Source organism: Schistocerca serialis, chromosome 9 (assembly GCF_023864345.2).
Source record: "Schistocerca serialis cubense isolate TAMUIC-IGC-003099 chromosome 9, iqSchSeri2.2, whole genome shotgun sequence".
NCBI lineage: Eukaryota > Metazoa > Arthropoda > Insecta > Orthoptera > Acrididae > Schistocerca > Schistocerca serialis.
Window position 1 is genome coordinate 66,299,426 of NC_064646.1, and position 24,769 is coordinate 66,324,194.

The following is a 24,769-nucleotide window of genomic DNA, read 5'->3' on the forward strand; positions in this document are numbered from 1 at the left end:
CAGGCAAGCCTCCTCACCAACGGCAAGGTCCATAGTTCATGGGAGGGGGGGGGGGGGAGGGGGAGAGGAGAGAGAGATTAGAATATACCCAACAAATAATTGAAGGCATTGGATGCAAGTGCTAATAAATGAAGAGGCTAGAAATAACAAGTTGCGTATCATATTACTAAATATGAGCAACACTCGAATATTATTGCTGGACTATGTTTTCGAAAATCAACCTGTAGGTTTAGTTCCGAAATGGGATCAGAAATTAACCAGTTTTATCAGCTGTTGCAACTAGGACGCAGCAAGAAGTGACTGAACTGTGCTTTTCCATTCGTCATCCATTCGTATCTTCACACAGCTTATCAAGTGAACTTCTCAAGCAAGCATTGTGATTAAAAGACGAAGAATTGCTGGGTACGGAAAAATAAAAGAATGCACAGCTTTGTGTGCTGCTCAGATCGGCGACGTGGGCGTCGGCGTGGCTAAATCTAAACCTACATCCACAACTCCATGTACTTCCTACCATCAGCCGCTATATGCTCGGCATTAGCAATCAAGCAGGCATGCGTTAACGTACCGTTTTTGTGTAAACATTTGCGAAGTCTGTGTTCTATACGCGAATAGGGTATTAAAACACAAGTGTAGTGTTTGTGTTGAATACTGTAGCGCCACGACAATGTATACTGTAGCGCCACGACAATGTACCGAGTGGCGGCTAACATTGTTAGCACATAGTAACATACTGTAGCTAAATGCAGCTTACTTTACTAGCACACGATATATTGCAATTGCGTCAACAAGTAAATTTCCGAAAGTCATTCGACACTGTGCCACATTGTCGCTAACAAGCATAAAACACTATCACCCGTAGAATCTTCAAAGATATGAGATTACTGTTGTTGTTGTTGTTGTTGTCTTCAGTCCTGAGACTGGTTTGATGCAGCTCTCCATGCTGTTCTATCCTGTGCAAGCTTCTTGATCTCCCAGTACTTACTGCAGCCTACATCCCCCTGAATCTGCTTAGTATATTCATCTCTTGGTCTCCCTCTACGATTTTTACCCTCCACGCTGCCCTCCAATACTAAATTGGTGATCCCTTGATGCCTCAGAACATGTCCTAGCAACCGGTCCCTTCTTCTAGTCAAGTTGTGCCACAAACTCCTTTTCTCCCCAATTCTACTCAATACCTCCTCATTAGTTATGTGATCTACCCATCTAATCTTCAGCATTCTTCTGTAGCACCACATTTCGAAAGCTTCTATTCTCTTCTTGTCCAAACTATTTATCGTCCGTGTTTCACTTCCATACGTGGCTACACTCCATACAAACACTTTCAGAAAAGACTTACTGACACTTAAATCTATACTCGATGTTAACAAATTTCTCTTCTTCAGAAACGCTTTCCTTGCCATTGCCAGTCTACATTTTATATCCTCTCTACTTCGACCATCATCAGTTATTTTGCTCCCCAAATAACAAAACTCCTTTACTACTTTAAGTGTCTCATTTCCTCATCTAATTGCGTCAGCATCACCCGACTTCATTCGACTACATTCCATTATCCTCGTTTTGCTTTTGTTGATGTTCATCTTATAACCTCCTTTCAAGACACTATCCATTCCGTTCAACTGCTCTTCCAAGTCCTTCGCTGTCTCTGACAGAATTACAATGTCATCGGCGAACCTCAAAGTTTTTATTTCTTGTCCATGGATTTTAATACCTACTTCGAATTTTTCTTTTGAGATTACCCGGAATAATTTTTTCAAGTAATAGAATGCAATACGCTATATTGAACGGAGAATGTTCAGCATAAGCGAAAGTAACAAACATCGCGTGTGCCACAGGGAAGCGTTTTATGAAACAGTGTGAGCGGCACTACAGGGTTTTTCCACCAACGATGCTGCTGCCCGCAGAAAGGTATGGAGAGTTGCCAGTTTTTAAGGAGACGCGGAAGGCCTCTGACAAAATGTGTTACTGGTGCAAGCATTGGCACTGGGACAGTTCGCCTCACAAGTCTTCAGACATTTCATGCCTTTGTATTAGTTTTCTTTCAAGTTAGGTTGGAACGCGATACGCATTATAGTGTCTCCTAATTAGGGCATACGAAGATGTCACAGTTGAGAAGCGGCGACCGACCGATGCCACAGACAGGCGGAAAACGCTACGACTGGTACAGCGGGTCGTCCTGTGGCACAGAGCTGTGGGGTGGGGCCAATAGAGGTCGTGAGGGAAGCACTGAGCGACGGCAGATGCCCGCTGTTCAACACCCAAAGCGATGATACTCAGTAACAAATAGCTGTGTCAGCAAATGGCCACAAATGAGGACCGAAGCACAAATATCCTCGTACGCTTATTGCTTATTTTTATACCACTGTTTTGAAGTTCTTCAAAGAACTGATACGCCAAAATCAAAAGTGTAGAAGGTCTCACGAACGCTTACGGAAATATTGAACTGAAATCTAGTGTAAAAAAAAAAAAATGGTTCAAATGGCTCTGAGCACTATGGGACTTAACATCTATGGTCATCAGTCCCCTAGAACTTAGAACTACTTAAACCTAACTAACCTAAGGACAGCACACAACACCCAGCCATCACGAGGCAGAGAAAATCCCTGACCCCGCCGGGAATCGAACCCGGGAACCCGGGCGTGGGAAGCGAGAACGCTACCGCACGACCACGAGATGCGGGCAAATCTAGTGTATTGCGAAGTCCATCGGCTCTAGAGCCTCGCAGGGGTAACACAGCGTACCACTTCTGTTTCAGGAACACGTGCGAGCATTTATAGCAAAGGTGAGCGCCTAGATCTCTTGGTTGTCATACCACGTGGCATTTAATATGACGTCGTATGAGTACAGCATCTATGAGTCACAACTAAAATCAGTCAACTCATACGTGGATGTAATAATTTTTAAGTATATGAAGTGGAATGAACACACAGGTTCAGTCGCATGTAAAGTAGGTTGCAGACCCTGGTTCATTGATGGTGTACTGGGAAAAAGCAGTGATTCGACAAAGGATTGCTTACAACACACTGGTGTGATCCGTCCTAGAAAACAGCTTAATACAAAATTGTTAGGGCTTTCCTGGCCACTTGTTGACAAACTTCCTGTTGGATTCTGTCTCGGGCTCTTCGGCCGACGTTCGTCTTATGATTTTTCTGACGTTTCACCAGCACATGTGGCTGGTACTGTCAAAGCTTCGCCCTTCAGTCCACCACCAGCAATGAAGGGTGAAGTTTTGACAATGCTAGCCACATGTGCTGGTGAAACGTCAGAAAAATCATAAGACGAACGTCGGCCGAAGAGCCCGAGACAGAAGCCAACAGGAAGTTTGTCAATACAGCTTAAGTTTGCCGCCGCCCTTACAAATATAAATAGCTGGGGATATTGGACGTGTGCAAAGAAGGACAACATGAACGGTAAGAGCGCTGTCGAAATGCTGATCAACGTGATCTGGGAGGTGCTTGAAGAGAGAGGAAGTCTGCAAAAACCCGCAAATCAAGTTCCAAGGAAACAGTTATGTGAGGAATCCAGGTGTATATATATAGGGTCATATGTAAGTACCTCGAGGGTTTCAGAAGAGGACTACGCGAAAACTGCAAACTATACAGAAAACAGACACACATCAGTTGGCAGCGCATATCTCTAAGTTTTTAGCCCACCCAAGTGCTCAGTATGGGCACCATTCGTGATGCGGCAGACGTCAATACATTATTGCTATTCAGTCAAGTCAAAGTAATCCAATCAAAGAACCAAAAATAAGGAAAAAACCGTAAAGTGGCAAATTTTTGTACAGTGGTAGGTGGGAATGTCATGAACAACATACTGTAACTCCTGACCAGTGGGGTGTGAGCTTGGGGGGGGGGGGCGGCTTTTAAAGGTAACTTTTTATATTTTTTGTGGAATAACTCGAAGACAGCGGTTCCTAAGGAAAATGTTTCTCAGTACAAGATTAAACTACATTGAATTTCCTACGAAATTTTTCCGCGTTGCAAGGGATGGAAAGTAGCGCATTATCAAAAACAGTGGTTTAATGGTATAAAATTAATATTTACTTTTACATGAAGTGGGTTAAGAACCAGTATTAAATGTGTGCACCATGTCTAACCCCAGTAGAGCCGTGTCAAGGGATAAATTAAGTTCTGGTAGCATAACGCGGCGGAGCGCAGAGGCGCGGAGGAAGGTACGTCGCCAGATTGTGTTCATGCATCTCCCTCCTCCATAAGTCTGCAAACTGAACAGCGTGCAGCTTATTCGCCGCTCTACTCCACAACGTCACAAGAAGCAACTGCAAAGTGTTTCACAAAGTTATAACGATCCTCCGCAGCCGCTTTCTGAAGCATCGGCAACGCAACGAGAAAACGTACTCGGAGATGTTTATTTTCCACAAAGTGCATAGATTACGGATGTGAGTTACTAAAAATACGAGTGCAAGAAACACATATGGGGACATTCTACATACAAATCTGCACACTTTGTAGTATTCTTCTCGAAAGGCTACTTTCCCCGCCAGGAGCGCTACTCACTTTTAATTATGCAGACAAACTCTACCCACCTTCCTCCGCCCCCAAGGCAAGATTCGTTTAGTTTTGTGCTGGGATACATTTTCACTAGGAACCTAGGTTTTCGAGTTACTGAAAAAAAATGGGGAAGTGCCCTTTAAATGTCACCCCCGACCCTTCCCCGTCCCAACGCTCTCATCCCACTGGTCCCACTTTTTAGTACGTTGTTCACGACACTTCCTCCTGCCACTGACTACATGATTTTTCCCCTATTCCGCCTTTTTTGGTCTTCGTTGGCTGGGCCATAGCAGCAACGACAAAAACCGGTCTGTTCATTGTGTTGCCTATCTGCACCTGCGAACTAATACGATGCGACAATACGGAGCAGATGATTGGTCTGATCTTCCGACGCACCTGCCTCGTAGTGGCGTGCTACTGCGCCATGGGGCATATTAAGTATCGAAATTCTGAGAGCTGCTCTATAAACACATGAGCGTCATTTTCACGCTTCCGTACCTCAATCGGTAAAAACGGAACCCTTTGTTGCCCGTTTGTCTATTTGTCTGTCTGTCTGTCCGACTGTTAAGACCCGTTTTTGTCTGGAACGGCGGGAGGTGTCTAGTTGAAATTTATATTAAATACTAAGGTCCATGTTTCCTTAGCGGTTTTACCGAGCGAGGTGGCGCAGTGCTTAGACACTGGACTCGCATTCGGGAGGACGACGGTTCAATCCCGCGTCCGGCCATCCTGATTTAGGTTTTCCGTGATTTCCCTAAATCGCTCCAGGCAAATGCCGGGATGGTTCCTTTCAAAGGGCACGGCCGACTTCCTTCCTCGTCCTTCCCTAATCCCATGAGACCGATGACCCCGTTGTCTGGTCTCCTTCCCCGAAACAACCAACCAACCTTAGCGGTTTAAAAAATTTAAGCTTCTAAGTCAGCGCAGCCGAAAGATACGGCCATATATGGCATATATTTTGATGCTCGCAAACTCAGTCATGAAAGCCAGTAGATGAACTATCTCTATATCTGTTGCGCCTGGTGGTCTAGTTCCGTATGGCTTGTAGTTTCGGCACAGTCATCTTCTGAAACCCCAGGGGTACTTACGAATAGCCCCATACTACAGTCTTACAAGTAGCGATCCCATAAGGCACGCTAAGACAAAATTCGACAACTTGCAACGTGCACAGAGGCATTGAAACAGTCATTCTAGCCGTACGGCACGCGTGAATGTCCCGGGTAGGGATCCTAACTTGTGGCGCAATGGGAAACGTCCACTGGGATGCACTTCACAGCGATTTGCAGAGCAGACTACAAGCGCTTGTTTTATGTGGGACAAGAAAACTAAACTGGTATGTTGCAACAACCAGCTCAGGAATCACTACAAGCAAGTGCTTTATCCACACATGGGCTTTCTGTGTTGAGTGACAGTCAGAGCAATTCTATGTTGGCGCCAGCAAAGCCTGGGGATAAAGTGGTTCGACAGGTTCGTGACCAAACAGAGAAGCAACAAGTAGAGCCCCTCTTATAATAACGACAAATGAAAGGTAACGTCATACCAATGAGAAAGAGTCCGACAGCACGTAACGCCGCTTCCTTTGGACACAAAATTGAAAATATAAAATAATATCCAAAGCCCAATGAAAGCCCCAAAATCCAAGATCCAAATTTCAAGTCCCGCTGGAATAGCATCACTTGAATGGTAGCAAATGTATAGGAAAGAAATCCAGTATAAAGTGACTTAATGTTTTGAAAACGAAAAGAAAAGAAATAGAATCAATTAGCTTCAAATTAAAATAATAGTACACAATAAAGGATGGCAGCCAAAAACAGTTGCAGGATAGAATTTTTTTATTAAAATTCTTGACCAAGGTTTCGGTACATATAAATATACCTTCATCAGAAGTAAAACTTCCTGAATAGAAAGACACATTCATTAGAAAAGCCATATCAACGAAAGTGAGAAACAGAAGCTTAGCTTTAGTAGATGGAAATTTCGTACACTGTTTCACATTGATAAAAGCCTTCACATAATTCGGTGTCAAATGGCGTCTCTCAATAGCCATACCTGTTTTCAGGATTTTAAATGAGATGTCCATGTATTTCGAAACAGCCTTTGAAACCTGGGCAGGTACATATTTCAAGATTTTAAACATGGCTGCAGCAGCAACTGTTAAAATTCACAATAAATACATGGACATCTCATTTAAAATCCTGAAAACAGGTATGGCTATTGAGAGACGCCATTTGACACCGAATTATGTGAAGGCTTTTATCAATGTGAAACAGTGTAAGAAGTTTCCATCTACTAAAGCTAAGCTTCTGTTTCTCACTTTCGTTGATATGGCTTTTCTAATGAATGTGTCTTTCTATTCAGGAAGTTTTACTTCTGATGAAGGTATATTTATATGTACCGAAAGCTTGGTCAAGAATTTTAATAAAAAAATTCTATCCTGCAACTGTTTTTGGCTGCCATCCTTTATTGTGAATTTTAACAGTTGCCTCTGCAGCCATGTTTAAAATCTTGAAATATGTACCTGCCCAGGTTTCAAAGGCTGTTTCGAAATACATGGACATCTCATTTAAAATCCTGAAAACAGGTATGGCTATTGAGAGACGCCATTTGACACCGAATTATGTGAAGGCTTTTATCAATGTGAAACAGTGTAAGAAGTTTCCATCTACTAAAGCTAAGCTTCTGTTTCTCACTTTCGTTGATATGGCTTTTCTAATGAATGTGTCTTTCTATTCAGGAAGTTTTACTTCTGATGAAGGTATGTTTATATGTACCGAAACCTTGGTCAAGAATTTTAATAAAAAAATTCTATCCTGCAACTGTTTTTGGCTGCCATCCTTTATTGTGAATTTTAACAGTTGCTGCTGCAGCCATGTTTAAAATCTTAAAATAATAGTAGATCGCAAAGTAGTGTACTTATAGATCGCGGAATGAGTGAACTCAAAGAATACTCCCTGCGAGTACTCTTTGAGGACACTGCGTCATACAGAAGAAAAAAGTCAGACATTGATAATGTGCTGCTAGCGCGTGCTGGATCAGGCCGTATCTCAACGTGTGTTCTTGTACGTAGGCGCGGCCAGATCGCTTTTTCTGCATTTTTGGAAATTTTGCGATCTCCTAGGAATCATTGGGGGAAGTGGCAACAGAACGACTATTCACGTTGGTGTGTAGAATATATGAGTCTGGCGATATACCATCTGACTTTCGGAAAAGCATCATCCACACAATCCCGAAGACGGAAAGAGCTGACAAGTGCGAGAATTATCGCACAATCAGCTTAACAGCTCATGCGTCGAAGCTGCTTACAAGAATAATATACAGAAGAATGGAAAAGAAAATTGAGAATGCGCTAGGTGACGATCAGTTTGGCTTTAGGAAAAGTAAAGGGACGAGAGAGGCAATTCTGACGTCACGGCTAATAATGGAAGCAAGGCTAAAGAAAAATCAAGACACTTTCATAGGATTTGCCGACCTGGAAAAAGCGTTCGACAATATAAAATGGTGCAAGCTGTTCGAGATTCTGAAAAAAGTAGGGGTAAACTATAGGGAGAAACGGGTCACATACAATATGTACAACAACCAAGAGGGAATAATAAGAGTGGACGATCAAGAACGAAGTGCTCGTATTAAGAAGGGTGTAAGACAAGGCTGTATAGCCTTTCGCCCTTACTCTTCAATCTGTACATCGAGGAAACAATGATGGAAATAAAAGAAAGGTTCAGGAGTGGAATTAAAATACAAGGTGAAAGGATATCAATGATACGATTCGCTGATGACATTGCTATCCTGAGTGAAAGTGAAGAAGAATTACATGATCTGCTGAACGTAATGAACAGTCTAATGAGTACACAGTATGGTTTGAGAGTAAATCGGAGAAAGACGAAGGTAATGAGCAGTAGTAGAAATGAGAACAGCGAGAAACTTAACATCAGGATTGATGGTCACGAAGTCAATGAAGTTAAGGAATTCTGCTACCTAGGCAGTAAAATAACCAATGACGGACGGAGCAAGGAGGACATCAAAAGCAGACTCTCTATGGCAAAAAAGGCCTTTCTGGCTAAGAGAAGTCTACTAATATCAAATACCGGCCTTAATTTGAGGAAGAAATTTCTGTAGATGTACGTCTGGAGTACAGCAGTAGTGAAACATGGACTGTGGGAAAACCGAAACAGAAGAGAATCGAAGCATTTGAGATTTGGTGCTATAGACGAATGTTGAAAATTAGGTGGACTGATAAGGTAAAGAATGAGGAGGTTCTACGCAGAATCGGACGAAAGGGATATGTGGAAAACACTGATAAGGAGAAGGGACAGGATGATAGGACATCTGCTAAGACATGAGGGAACGACTTCCATGGTACTAGAGGGAGCTGTAGAGGGCAAAAACTGTAGAGGAAGGCAGAGATTGGAATACGTCAAGCAAATAATTGAGAACGTAGGTTGCAAGTGCTACTCTGAGATGAAGAGGTTAGCACAGGAAAGGAATTCGTGGCGGGCCGCATCAAACCAGTCAGTAGACTGATGACAAAAAAAATCATTAAACTTGCAGTAGATAGATCAGCAACCTTGAGTATATCTTTACGTAAAGCCAAGACAGGAAAAGACCCGAACTTGTCTTAATTGATTATCATACAGGGAAGACTGAACTTTGTCCAAAACTGTTAGTAATTTCCCGACAAATGAAGTGAACATTGGTATTGAATTGTGAGAAAGTACTGAAGTTTCGTTAAAGTAGGAAAAGTTACTTCCTTAATACAATGATAAAACGTGAATAGTATAGAATAAACCAGCATAAAGTGGACTCACTGTGTGACATTTCTTTCAACCCTTTTAATATTGTGTGTTTAAGAAATACTTATTTGTGCGACGACACAGATTAATAAGAGAGCGCAGCATACATAAATATTCTTTGCCGCGTTAGACAGTTATTGTACCGATTCGAACTATTAAGCTTACGTAAACTGAAAACTTTAGGGGAGAAACTATTGCCGTACATGGACTGTAGCCATAATTAGCACAAGGATAGCCACTGGTGTGCAACTACAGGTAGCTGTGCTCGAACACGTCGGGGAGCAAATAATTATTTGAACTGGTCTGTATCATTGATACGCACTCGGCGTGAATACAGTGCAGCAGGACAGATTTTTTTCTGTGTAATGTTCCTTATAAGAATATATATATATATTCTACCGCTAGTTGGTTGGAGCATGAATTTCATCAACGAACATTTCCAATATATCTTAAGGGGCTCCGGAACGCCCTATACTTGCAATGTTAAAGTAACGCTTATAAATTACATCTTTCCTCACAAAGTATTTGAGGTAGGAAGTTGAACTTTTTACAGATTATTTATTGGAATATGGGCTACAACTTAACACAGGGATTTTACAAAATTTTAGTTCAGTTATTAAAGATGATTTTTTTTTCAATTGTAATGAAAATTCACAACATTTTTTTGCAATTTTTTATTTATATATTCAAAAATATACAGTTTTTTTGGAAAAAGGCTGTGTTAAATTATGCAGAAGGTACTGTGTAACATTTACTGAAAGTTTGAAACAAATATGTTTGGAAGATCCTTACAAGGGAACCTCCCCATCGCACCCCCCTCAGATTTAGTTATAAGTTGGCACAGTGGATAGGCCTTGAAAAACTGAACACAGATCAATCGAGAAAACAGGAAGAAGTTGTGTGGAACTATGAAAAAAATAAGCAAAATATAGAAACTGAGTAGTCCATGCGGAACATAGGCAACAACAACAAGATTGTGGGCTCAGGAGCGCCGTGGTCCTGTGGTTAGTGTGAGCAGTTACGGAGCGAGAGGTCCTTATTTCAAGTCTTCCCTCGAGTGATAATTTTAATTTTTTAATTTTCAGACAGTTATTATCTGTCCGTTCGTCTGTCCGATGCGAGATAACTGCGCCGTAGTATGGGGACGCTACACCTAAACAAACATCGAAACACACGACGTCAGTCGACTACAGCGCACGGAAGAGAGGGTATTCCTGCTAACGAGGCTCCCTGGCTGGCAGTTGACTGTTCGCTACTTTTGACGAGAGTGCATTAAATATGTGAGGTGTATTCCGCGGGCAATGTGAGTCCAGCAAATACAGCTCGCGACTTCATTGGAGAGGCACCTCATTTCGCCTATTAATCGCACTATTTTGCGGTGCGGTCGCAAAACACAGACACTAAACTTATTACAGTGAACATAGACGTCAATGAACGAACGGACAGATCATAACTTTGCGAAAATAAAGAAAGTAAACTTTTCACTCGAGGGAAGCCTTGAACCAAGGACTACTCGATGCGCAGTTGCTCACGCTAACCACGGGACCACGGTGCTCCTGAACTTACACTATCCTTGATGTTGCCTATCTTGCGCATGGACTACTCAGTTTCTATATTTTGCTTATTTTTTTTATAGTTCCACACAAGTTCTTCCTGTTTTCTCGATTGATCTGTGTTCAGTTTTTCAAGGCCTATCCACTGTGCCAACTTATAAATAAATCTGAGGGGGGTGCGATGGGGAGGTTCCCTTGTTAGGAAACATGTAATTAGTATGAGAAAATAAAAGTTTTGGGAATCGAGCGACAAAGATTGGATTAACTTTTTAGTGCATTCCAGGTCCATAGGATGGATTATCTTCATCCTCTGCAAACTCCTCCTCCAGCTTCCTCTTGTTCCTCCTCCTGTTTACTCTTGCTTGTATTTCTAGACTCTTTACAGCCCTGTCTGCAGCCCGAAGGCGTTCCTTGTCTAAAGCAAGCATCTCTCGTACCTTGTTAGAACCTATCTTGATTCCCATATTTCTAAATACCTTGCACCTTACAATGTTGCCATCACTGAAAGTCGCAACAGCATCATACACACCAAAGTGAAGTGTTTCTATTCCAACAATTACAGTCTTGGGGATTCTCGACCATATAACACTATTTACACTTTCATTGGGGTTTTGAGTTTTTCCGTGAATACACTTTTTCAACAGTTCAGGTGCTGCTAAGTCTCTGAAAATAGGTTTTATCACCTCCATTATTGCATGAGGCAGACTATGCTTATGAGTGTACACTTCACCAGTTAGCAATCCTTTGTTATATTTACACCAACTGTCTTCTTCTTTGGGACACAAGCTATGTTGGGGATTTTCATCGGTTGAAGAAGTATGAAAAAAAAGAGCCCAAACAGCCTTCTTCATTTCGTCGACACTTTGTGTATTTTGCCTAATAGCCATTCCATAATAGTTCTGTATTTTGTCAATTACACTGTCAATTACCCTTCCCTTCCCATCCAACCCTTTACCATCACTGAGTTTTTGTCTTTTGTACGAAGCCTTCAGTCGCCGAAGTCTTGTTCCCATTCGCTTCTGTATGTGTCCAACACACTCAAATTTCTGCACTACAACATCATCACCATAGGGCTTCAGTCCTTGAACATGTTTGAAACTTTTAGAATCACCGTCACCAGGGTAATTAACATATCGCACTTTATCACACGCCTCAGAACGCTGGAATATACTGGCAACACCAGCCACTTCCATTCCTCTACTACTGCCACTATAGTTAGCTTTGCAATTATTTTCATGTGTACCTTTATATTTTTGTGGACATCTACAATACTTTGATATTACTGCTACATCTAAAACTTTCCCTGTATACGTACTGGTGGCGGATACTACACCATGAAGAGATGTGTGTCCCCGTTTATGCCAGGTACCATCAAACGCTGCAGTCAAATCTCTGTTACCATTATTTTCCATTACTGCCTCTTCCACAGCGTTCTTCATAGATTCTATACAGACATCTTCTACTTTAGACACTATTAATTTATTATAGGTCGTAAACTTGGTTGGGGGATTTGGAAGATTCATGATGCCACAGAAAATTGCACCTGCAGTGGCACCCTTACCAACTGAACGCAAGGAATAAACAAATCTAATGTTGTGTTCGTAGATTTTGCTACCATTTTCTTCAGTTGCAGTTACTGCAACACTGTTCCAAAAGGTGATCATGTATGAACACTTATCACATTTCAGTTGTATTTCACTAGCACGTCCTACGTGCTTTATTATGGAGAGTTCCAGACCAACTTCACGACAATGAATACATCTTACACAGTTTGAAAAAATTCCTTTGAGAACCGACATATCAAATATTTCATTCACATCCGATTCGCCCATAAAACATTCATAGTTTTCACTCATTGAACCAAGCTTCTTCTGTGAAGTATTTTCTTTCCCACTTTGACTGCTATGGGCAGGTGTACTTGAGAGGTTAGGTTCACTCACTTGGTTATCGTCTTTATTGTTTACAGTAATAACACACACCTTTGGCTTTCCAACATTTCTCCTTTTCTTAAAAGCCTTCAGAGGATTTCTAATAACTTTACTTTTACTCATTATTATACTTCAACAGAACAGAGACTCAAGAAACAGAATTAATTACGAATATTTTCGAGATAACGACAGAGTAAATAAACATGAAACAATCGACAATCACACCAGCGATATATATTGAACCATCACAGGTTAGCCACAACACATACTTTATCTCAAGTCACTAAAATGTACCACACTGGACTCGCATTCGGGAGGACGATGGTTCAATCCCGTCTCCAGCCATCCTGATTTAGGTTTTCCGTGATTTCCCTAAATCGTTTCAGGCAAATGCCGGGATGGTTCCTTTGAAAGGGCACGGCCGATTTCCTTCCCCATCCTTCACTAACCCGAGCTTGCGCTCCGTCTCTAATGACCTCGTTGTCGACGGGACGTTAAAACAACACTAACCTAACCTAACTAAAATGTACCTGATGAACACGGACGTTAATAATAACACCATTTGACAGCAGTTTAACAGCGCCACAGTGGGTCACACCCATGTAGAACACATTTCAAAAAAAAATTAAAAATAGTTGTAGTCTTCGGAATTGAATCAATTATATATCTATTAAAAGGTAATAGTCTGCAGATTCAGAAAACTCAAAAAAGTAAAAATTGAACTTTTCATGATTTTGAGCCTTTCCGGAGCCCCTTAAGAGGAGCAGTTACAAGCATCAGATGAAGATGGTAAACTACACTCATACATTAGATATTTAAGGTTAATATTAAGAGTGAGTATGAAAGGGCATGAAAACGTCAAGTCGGTAGCAGGGAAAGCATGGTGATTACTGGAGTGTGTGGAACATACATAAAAGCAAGCGAATACGAGACATTAGTGCGGTCAGATCCACACTACTGCTCCAGCATTTGGAATCCTTATCAGGTAGGCATCACAGCAGACGTTCGATGAACCCTCTGCCAGGCACTTCACTGCGAATTGCAGAGTAAAGATATAGATGTAGAATTTACACTCCTGGAAATGGAAAAAAGAACACATTGACACCGGTGTGTCAGACCCACCATACTTGCTCCGGACACTGCGAGAGGGCTGTACAAGCAATGATCACACGCACGGCACAGCGGACACACCAGGAACCGCGGTGTTGGCCGTCGAATGGCGCTAGCTGCGCAGCATTTGTGCACCGCCGCCGTCCGTGTCAGCCAGTTTGCCGTGGCATACGGAGCTCCATCACAGTCTTTAACACTGGTAGCATGCCGCGACAGCGTGGACGTGAACCGTATGTGCAGTTGACGGACTTTGAGCGAGGGCGTATAGTGGGCATGTGGGAGGCCGGGTGGACGTACCGCCGAATTGCTCAACACGTGGGGCGTGAAGTCTCCACAGTACATCGATGTTGTCGCCAGTGGTCGGCGGAAGGTGCACGTGCCCGTCGACCTGGGACCGGACCGCAGCGACGCACGGATGCACGCCAAGACCGTAGGATCCTACGCAGTGCCATAGGGGACCGCACCGCCACTTCCCAGCAAATTAGGGACACTGTTGTTCCTGGGGTATCGGCGAGGACCATTCGCAACCGTCTCCATGAAGCTGGGCTACGGTCCTGCACACCGTTAGGCCGTCTTCCGCTCACGCCCCAACATCGTGCAGCCCGCCTCCAGTGGTGTCACGACAGGCGTGAATGGAGGGACGAATGGAGACGTGTCGTCTTCAGCGATGAGAGTCGCTTCTGCCTTGGTGCCAATGATGGTCGTATGCGTGTTTGGCGCCGTGCAGGTGAGCGCCACAATCAGGACTGCATACGACCGAGGCACACAGGGCCAACACCCGGCATCATGGTGTGGGGAGCGATCTCCTACACTGGCCGTACACCACTGGTGATCGTCGAGGGGACACTGAATAGTGTACGGTACATCCAAACCGTCATCGAACCCATCGTTCTACCATTCGTAGACCGGCAAGGGAACTTGCTGTTCCAACAGGACAATGCACGTCCGCATGTATCCCGTGCCACCCAACGTGCTCTAGAAGGTGTAAGTCAGATACCCTGGCCAGCAAGATCTCCGGATCTGTCCCCCATTGAGCATGTTTGGGACTGGATGAAGCGTCGTCTCACGCGGTCTGCACGTCCAGCACGAACGCTGGTCCAACTGAGGCGCCAGGTGGAAATGGCATGGCAAGCCGTTCCACAGGACTACATCCAGTATCTCTACGATCGTCTCCATGGGAGAATAGCAGCCTGCATTGCTGCGAAAGGTGGATATACACTGTACTAGTGCCGACATTGTGCATGCTCTGTTGCCTGTGTCTATGTGCCTGTGGTTCTGTCAGTGTGATCATGTGATGTATCTGACCCCAGGAATGTGTCAATAAAGTTTCCCCTTCCTGGGACAATGAATTCACGGTGTTCTTATTTCAATTTCCAGGAGTGTAGAATCATAAGTCTAGGATCCTAATAGATTGGTGCTGCCTATGTGAAGATATAACAGAGATACAGTTGGAAAGTAAATGTGATCTGCAAGAAAAGCGACGTTTAGGCGAAGCCCTGCAGGGTAAATTAAGTGATTCAGAATTCGAGGAAGATTCTACAGGTAGGCACCGTGCGAGTAAGATGAAAGAGATAAGGGTGCGTACCGGATAGAGATCATAAACGGAGCGAGTATGTGTCTAATGCTGAGGGTTGCATATTTTACGAATCAAGGCGCCGCTGTTAGTGCTACACTGGCTTCTTCCTTCCCGGTAGGGTTCTGCGAAAATGACAAATGACGAGTCTGAGAACGTGGCCACTGTGGTTGCTTCCTATTGGTCGATTTGTTCTCCCCTACTGAAGTGTGCAGGTTTGAAACACTAGTCGTGATGAAATACGGAAGCTGAATACACGATCGTGCTGTTGCAAAGTGCCACCGACAAGACGAAAATCACCGATTCTCGGGATCAGATGGCCTCTAACGAAGCTGTGTTTGTGCAACTGTGGACGGTGTGAGACGAAAATTAAGTGACGCACTTTATACAACTGCACATGGGCTCCACGAGACGAAGAGTGATCTCCGGAGAAAGTTCTATTGTATACTTCACGCTTCAGATAAAAAATATACGGAGATCGTCCAAGGCAAAGACGATGGTTGTATTCTTGATTATTCCTTCTGCATTAAGAGAAAGCATATGAGCTCAGTCAAGCAAAAACAGGGTGCAGGCAACTTCAATTTGTGGGCTAATAGCGATTTCTCTAAATTATCATTCAGTTCTGTAACGTTTTCGAAGGCTGCTGCAAATTTACGATGGCTATTCGGAAAGTAAGGAACGATAGGTCGCGAAATGGAAACCACCGTGTAAATCAAAACCGTTTTATTTGCAGCAGTTAGCTACAACTTCCAGCTACTTATTTCCACGGTCGCCGATCCGACTTGGACGTTTTTCGCAGCGTTATACCAAGTTTCCAATACTCTCGTTATAGAAGGCAGCCGCCAGCGCTTTCCACCAATTCTCTACGCTGGCCTGCAGCTTGTTGTCTGTGCCAAAATGTTGCCTTCATAGCAGAGATGAAACTCAAAGGGAGACAATTACGGGCTGTACTGTGGGTAATCAAAGATTTCCAATTGAAAACGATGCCGGAGCATCTTCATTGCCCCTACAGAATGCGGCTGAGAATTGTCTTGAAGAAGAAAGCGCACGACAGTTATGTAATGTCAGCTGCGTAGCTTCAGGCGAAATTTCTCACCAGGCCCTCGTACTTGGCGGGCGACACTATTGTTCTAGATATCTTTATGTTCTCCCTGTGTGCTCAGAACTAAAAAGAATGACGTAACGCAATCGACGGGCATACTAGAGACACTGTTCAACACACCTGTGCAAAACTTAATCGGATTTTCACTGTGGTTTCCATTTCGCGACCGATAGTTCCTTACTTTCCCAATAACCCTCGTATTTTAATACTTGACCACGATTTAGGGAACACACTTCATCCTAGTATTCCGTTTTCTTGTAATGTTGTCACAGACTCAGTAACGCGTCGAAAGTGTGTGTATATACATCAACGAAATTCTTAGAAATTCTCTGGACAGAGGTTAAATACAGACATGCTCATAAATTAAGGATAATGCTGATACATGGTGAAACAACGCTCTGGTGAGCGGCTTGTGGGTTTAAATCACCTCGGGGTATGACCATGTGGTGCATTTGACCTGCGGTCGTCGCATGGGGGCGCTGGCAGCAGTCCACATACGCAGAGGTGTGTTGGTGCATTTCAAAGTACGGCGCAGCGAGTAACTGTGCAAACGTTTTCAGACGAGCTAATGGTGACAGTGTGTTGAAAATGGCTCAAAGAACACATATTAATGACACTATAAGTGTTAGAATACTAGGGCGACTGGAGGCTGGTGAAAAACAGCAGGTCGTAGCAAAGGCCCTCCGTGTGCCACAAAGTGTGATCTCAAGATTATGGCAACGATTCCAGCAGACAGGAAACGTGTCCAGGCGCTACAGTACGGGACGTCCACAGTGTACAACAGCATAAGGAGACCAATATCTCACCATCAGTGCCCGCAGACGACCACAGGGTACTGCAGGTAGCCTTGCTCGGGACCTTACCGCAGCCATTGGAACAGTTATCTCCAGACACACGGTCTACAGACGACTGAACAGACATGGTTTATTCGCTCGGAGACCTGCAAGGTGCATTCCACTGACCCCTCGTCACAGGAGAGCCCGTAAAGCCTAGTGTCAAGAACACAGTATACGGTCATTGGAACAGTGGTCCCAGGGTATGTTCACGGACGAGTTCAAGTATAGTCTGAACAGTGATTATCGCCGGGTTTTCATCTGGCGTGAACCAGGAACCAGATACCAACCCCTTAATGTCCTTGAAAGGGACATGTATGGAGGTCGTGATTTGATGGTGTGGGGTGGGATTATGACTGGTGCACGTACACCCCTGCATGTCTTTGACAGAGGAACTGTAACAGATCAGGTGCATCGGGACGTCAGGGGTGCAGTGGGTTCCACCTTCCTCCTGATGGATGATAACGCACGGCCCCACCGAGCTGCCTACGTGGAGGAGTACCTCGAAAGGATATCAGGCGAACGGAGTGGGCTGCATGTTCTCCAGGCCTAAACCCATCGAGCACGTCTGGGATGCTCTCGGTCGACATATCGCTGCACGTCTTCAAACCCCTACGACACTTCAGGCGCTCCGACAGGCACTGGTGCAAGAATGGGAGGCTATATCCCAGCAGCTGCTCGACCATCTAATCCAGAGTATTCCAACCCGTTGTGCGGCCTGTGTACGTGTGCATGGTCATCATATCCCATACTGATGTCGAGGTACATGCACAGGAACAGTGGCGTTTTGTAGCACATGTCTTTCGGGACGGTTTTCTCAACTTATCACAAATACCGTGGACTTACAGATCTGTGTCGTGTGTGTTTCCTGTGTGCCTATGCTATTAGCGCCAGTTTTGTGTAGTGCCACGTTGTGTGGCACCACATTCTGCAATTATCCTTAATTTTTGAGCATGAGTGTGTAAGGGGCGATCAAAAAGTTTCCGTTCGGAGGTTTTACGATCCAGAATCAATGCCCTAATAAGGCAAATTGCCTTGAGCATTGCGGCAAACATCCCACCGACGTAACAGGTTGAAGATACCCGTTTGGTAAAATACCGTGTCTTCTTGCGTGAAGAAGTCCGTAGCTGCCTGCTGCACATCCTTGTCCGACAAGAATCATCGACCCTTCAAGGGCTTTTTAAAGGGACCGCAGGCGTGATAACCGCACGGTGAGAGACCAGTGTTATAGGGTGGGCGCTCGAGTCTCTCCCACTCGAGTTGGCGTAACTTTTGCGTTACGGCATTAGCGCTATGTGGACGCCTTGTGTCGAATAGCGATCAGCACAGAACTTGGCGCACGTCTCCACAAGGGTGGTGTGCGACAGGTGCATGTCTACCGGTGTTTGTCCTTCGGCTGGCAAGAAATCAACAACAGTGCGTAGGTTCTGTTTGGACGCATTTGGTAGTAACGTCGTCATAGTTCGCTTTTTCGGGTTTACTGAAAACGTGTCAAGACGACACGAACGCCACACTAGTCCCTCGCCTACATGTCGGTGCTTATACAACTGAACTGGAGTCGTGCTACGTTGCACATACGCTGCAGCGACACCATCAAAGCGAAAATTTTTGATCGTCCCTTATATTAAAGTAAATTTACAGCAGTCTTCGAAACAGTTTATACATACGTCGGTACATACAAACACGCAAACTCACGCAAGCACGCACACAATATATATACTACATTATTCGCTGCTAAGTCATGGCATTGTTTTGACATATATAACAATCGTCGTGCCAAACATTGCGTATGTAGCAGCGGTACCACGAGTCTGTTTACATTTGCGAACTCGTATACTCTCTCTCATTTCTGCGATAGTACAGTCCACTCGTACCCAACAACAGACTCAGGTGACGAGTTGTTTTTTTTTCTTTTCTTCTTAAGTTGTGGGCAGCGTGGTGGACAGAGGAGGCAAGTCTCGGAGCGCATGCAGACGGCGAGTTCGAAGATGACGTCACAGGACCCGCAAGCGAATGCAGAGGCATGTAGACGGCCATTTTGTTTCTCGCTGAGTACGTTCTACATCTACATCCACGTGATTACTCTGCTATTCACAATAAAGTGCCTGGCAGAGGGTTCAATGAACCACCTTCAAGCTGTCTCTCTACGGTTCCACTCTCGAACGGCACGCGGGAAAAACGAGCACTTAAATTTTTCTGTGCGAGCCCTGATTTCTCTTATTTTATCGTGATGATCATTTCTCCCTATGTAGGTGGGTGCCGACAGAATGTTGTCGCAATCTGCAGAGAAAACTGGTGATTGGAATTTCATGAGAAGATCCCGTCGCAACGAAAAACGCCTTTGTTTTAATGATTGACACTCCAATTCCCGTATCAAGTCTGTGACACTATCTCCCCTATTTCAGGATAATACAAAACGGGCTGACCTTCTTTGTACTTTTTCGATGTCATCCGTCAGTCCTACCTGATGCGGATCCCACACCGCACTGAAATATTCCAGAATAGGGCGGACAAGAGTAGTGTAAGAAGTCTCTTTGGTAGACCTGTTGCACCTTTTAAGTGTTCTACCACTGAATCGCAGTCTTTGGTTTGCTCTACCCACAATATTATTTATGTGATCGTTGCAATTTAGGTTATTTGTGACTGTAATCCCTAAGTATTTAGTTGAATTTACAGCCTTCAGATCTGTGTGACTTATCGCGTAATCGAAATTTAGCTGATTTCTTTTAGTACTCATGCGAGTAACTTCACACTTTTGCTTATTCAGGGTCAACTGCCACTTTTCGCACCATACAGATATCTTATCAAAATCATTTTGCAAGTCGTTTTGATCATCTGATGACTTTACAAGTCAAACAATCTAAGACGGCTATTCAGATTGTATATATACTAAAATGGTATCTGTTCTTTCGGACATGTCCGAAAGAACAGATACCATCTTAGTATATATATAGTTCAGACTCACCGGCCACTTGACCACCTTCTTCTTCTGTGCGAATGCACAAACAGTGCCGGAACTCTAACGGAAATCGGCAACGCGCCGCGAGTAATGAGTATAATGGGCGGGGGCACTACGAATGTAGTGCGGGACAATACGTTGAGAATGCGGGTTTCGCAGGAGGCGTGCCAGAGATAAATCCCTGCAGTCGCGCTATCCTCTGTGTCCTCGGTGGCTCAGATGGACAGAGCGTCTGCCATGTAAGCAGGAGATCCCGGGTTCGAGTCCCGGTCGGGGCACATATCGTCATCTGTCCCTGTTGACGTATGTCAACGCCTGTAAGCAGCTAAGGGTGTTCATTTCATTGTGATTTTATTCAGATTGTCTCCTATGTCGTTAATATAGATCAGGAACAATAGAGAGCCTATAACACTTTCTTGGGGAACGGCGGATATTACTTCTGTTTTACTCGATGACTTCCGTCTATTACTACGAACTGTGACCTTTCTGACAGGAAATCACGAATCCAGTCGCAAACCTGAGGCGATACTCCGAAGGCACGCAGTTTCGTTAGAAGACGCTTGTGAGGAACGGTGTCGAAAGCCTTCTGGAAATCTAAAAATATGGAATCAATTTGACATCCCCTGTCGATAGCACTTACTACTTCATGAGTATAAAGAGCTAGTTGTGTTTAACAAGAACGATATTTTCTGAAACCGTACTGACTATGTGTGAATAAATCGTTTTCTTCCAGGTACTTAGTCCGCAGCTCGTGGTCGTGCGGTAGCGTTCTCGCTTCCCACGCCCGGGTTCCCGGGTTCGATTCCCGGCGGAGTCAGGGATTTTCTCTGCCTCGTGATGACTGGGTGTTGTGTGATGTCCTTAGGTTAGTTAGTTAGGTGTAAGTACGAGGGCCGTTCAGAAAGTAACCTCCGGTTGATTTAAACAAATACACCAAGTTAAATAAAAATATTTTAATATATACATCTTACAACTACATCTTTGCACTATTTTTCTACATAGTCTCCATAGCGATTGAGGCACTTATCGTATCTCTTCACAAGCTTTGAAATTCCTTCTGCATAAAAATCACCCGCTTGTGCCTGGAGCCAGCCTGTGACCGCATCTTTGAGCTCTTCGTCGTCATCAAACCGCTGTGACCCGAGCCATTTCTTCAAATACATGAAGAGGTGATAATCACTTGGCGCCAGGTCTGGGCTGTAAGGTGGATGGTTGATAACGTCCCACTTGAAGGACTCAAGAAGGGCCGTTGTTCTGCGAGCAGAGTGAGGACAAGCATTATCGTGCAAACAAACGATACCGGAAGTCAGCATACCACGGCGTTTGTTCTGTATAGCCCGTCGTAACTTTTTTATTGTTTCACAGTACACGTCTTGATTAATGGTCGTACCACGTTCCATGAATTCAACCAACAACACCCCTTTGGCATCCCAAAACACCGTTGCCATAAGTTTTCTGGCAGAAAAATCTTGCGAGGCTTTTCTTGGTTTGGTAGGCGAATTTGAATGTGTCCACATCTTTGATTGTTCATTTGTCTCAGGGTTCACGTACTTAATCCAGGTTTAGTCACCGGTCGCGATTCTGTTTAACAATGGTTCTCCTTCGTCCTCATAACGTGACAGAAAGTCTAATGCAGAGGCCATTCTTTGAGTTTTGTGGTGGTCGGTAAGAATTTTGGGCACCCATCGTCCACAGAACTTACGGTAACCCAATCTTGCTGTCACTATCTCGTACAAGAGAGTCTTAGAAATCTGTGGAAAACCAGTAGACAACTCCGACATTGAGAAACGTCGATTTTCACGAACTTTTGCATCAACTGTCTGAACGAGTTCGTCAGTCACCAATGATGGTCTACCACTCCTCTCTTCATCATGAACGTTTTCTCGTCCTCTTTTAAATAAACGTACCCATTCACGGACAACTCCTTCACTCATAACTCTTGGTCCGTACACGGCACAAAGCTCACGATGAATAGCTGCTGCAGAATATCCTTTGGCTGCAAAAAACCTTATGACAGCATGCACTTCACATTTGGCGGGGTTTTCTATTGCAGCACACATTTCAAACTGCCACAAAAACTAAACTAGCGCAGGTACGACGTTCACTCGACCACGGCTTGATGCCGACTGACCTGTTGAGTGCGTGAACGCATAGATGGCGTCGCTACTCCCCCCACAACCCGCACTGTGACCAATCGGAGGTTACTTTCTGAACCGCCCTCGTAGTTCTAAGTTCTAGGGGACTGATGACCATAGATGTTACGTCCCATAGTGCTCAGAGCCATTTGAAGCCTTCCAGGTACTTAATAATGTTCGAATACAGTATACAGTATACGTTAATGTAGGACAGAATGCGGCTATAATCGGTGCGAAGTTCCCTCCGCCAAAAGCGGACAGTGTAGATGTAGATCTGTAGGTTTAACTACAGACATACCGTGGGAGCCCGACGTTTGGGAAGCGCCACCGGCGAGGTCGTACCGGCAGTGGGTTTCTCACGCGCCATCGTGTCAAGGGCGCGTCGTGAGAGATACGGCGGCCAATCCATGCAACGCCAGAGGCAACAGCCGTCGCGGTCGCCGTCAGCTGCTGTCGCGAAATGTTTATGCAGCCCCCCCCCCTTTCTTGCAGCGGTGTACCGTAGGTCTCTAGAAGAGCGTAGCGTTCCAGAACATTGGAAAAGAGCACAGGTCATCCCCGTTTTCAAGAAGGGACGTCGAATAGATGTGCAGAACTATAGACGTATATCTCTAACGTCGATCAGTTGTAGAATTTTGGAACACGTATTATGTTCGAGTATAACGACTTTTCTGGAGACAATAAATCTACTCTGTAGGAATCAGCATGGGTTTCGAAAAAGACGGTCGTGTGAAACCCAGCTCGCGCTATTCGTCCACGAGACTCAGAGGGCCATAGACACTGGTTCCCAGGTAGATGCCGTGTTTCTTGACTTCCGCAAGGCGTTCGGTACAGTTCCCCACAGTCGTTTAATGAACAAAGTAAGAGCATATGGACTATCAGACCGATTGTGTGATTGGATTGAAGAGTTCCTAGATAACAGAACGCAGCGTGTCATTCTCAATGGAGAGAAGTCCTCCGAAGTAAGAGTGATTTCATGTGTGCCGCAGGGGAGTGTCGTAGGACCGTTGCTATTCAAAATATACATAAATGACCTTTTGGATGACATCGGAAGTTCACTGAGGCTTTTTGCGGATGGTGCTGTGGTATATCGAGAGATTGTAACAATGGAAAATTGTACTGAAATGCAGGAGGATCTGCAGCGAATTGACGCATGGTGCAGGGAATGGTAATTGAATCTCAATGTAGACAACTGTAATGTGCTGAGAATACATAGAAATAAAGATCCCTTATCATTTAGCTACAATATAGCAGGTCAGCAACTGGAAGCAGTTAATTCCAAAATTATCTGGGAGTACGCATTAGGAATGATTTAAAATGGAATGCTGATATAAAGTTGATCGTCGGTAAAGCAGATGCCAGACTGAGATTCATTGAAAGAGTCCTAAGGCAATGCAATCAGAAAACAAAGGAAGTAGGTTACAGTACGCTTGTTCGCCCACTGCTTGAATACTGCTCTGTAGTGTGGGATCCGTACCAGATGGGGTTGATAGAAGAGAGAGAGAGAAGATCCAACGGAGAGCAGCGCGCTTCGTTACAGGATCATTTAGTAATCGCGAAAGCGTTACGGAGATGATAGATAAACTCCAGTGGAAGACTCTACAGGAGAGACGCTCAGTAGCTCGGTACGCGCTTTTGTTGAAGCTTCGAGAACATACCTTCACCGAGGAGTCAAGCAGTATATTGCTCCCTCCTACGTATATCTCGCGAAGAGACCATGAGGATAAAATCAGAGAGATTAGAGCCCACACAGAGGCACACCGACAATCCTTCGTTCCACGAACAATACGAGACTGGAATAGAAGGGAGAACCGATAGAGGTACTGAAGGTGCCCTCCGCCACACACCGTGAAGTGGCTTGCGGAGTATGGATGTAGATGTAGAACAATACCACTTACAATGATCAGCCAGAACATTACTATCATATACCTAACAGTTGGAATGTCCGTCTTTGGCATGGACGTGCCGTGTCGTGCCATGGAAGCAATGAGTCCTTGGTAGGTCGCTGGAGAGAGCGTGCACCATATCTACACATACAACTCACCTACATTCCGTAATTTTCTGGGAGGGGGAGGCGATGAATTCTGACGCCACGTTCAATCACAACTCCATTTGTTTGATCGGGTGCAGATCAGGCAGGTTGGAAGGCCAGCACATCAATTGGAACTCGCCAATGTGTTCCACGAACCACTCCATCACACTCCTGGTATTCTGACACGGCGCATTGTCTTGCTGGAAAATGCCACTGCCGTTGGACAACTTCATCGTCATGAGAGGGTGT

At 44.4% G+C, this 24,769-nt stretch overlaps 1 protein-coding gene and 1 non-coding gene across 2 annotated transcripts in view; one reads left to right on the forward strand and one right to left on the reverse strand.

The window, feature by feature from the left end:
• The window catches only part of LOC126419216 (calcium uniporter protein, mitochondrial), a gene marked incomplete in the record, with an annotated part of 2,318,083 nt that overhangs the window by 429,950 nt on the left and 1,863,364 nt on the right, over positions 1-24,769 (reverse strand).
• Positions 20,558-20,631, forward strand: Trnat-ugu (transfer RNA threonine (anticodon UGU)). The gene has a single exon. It is a non-coding gene; the product is annotated as a tRNA-Thr (tRNA).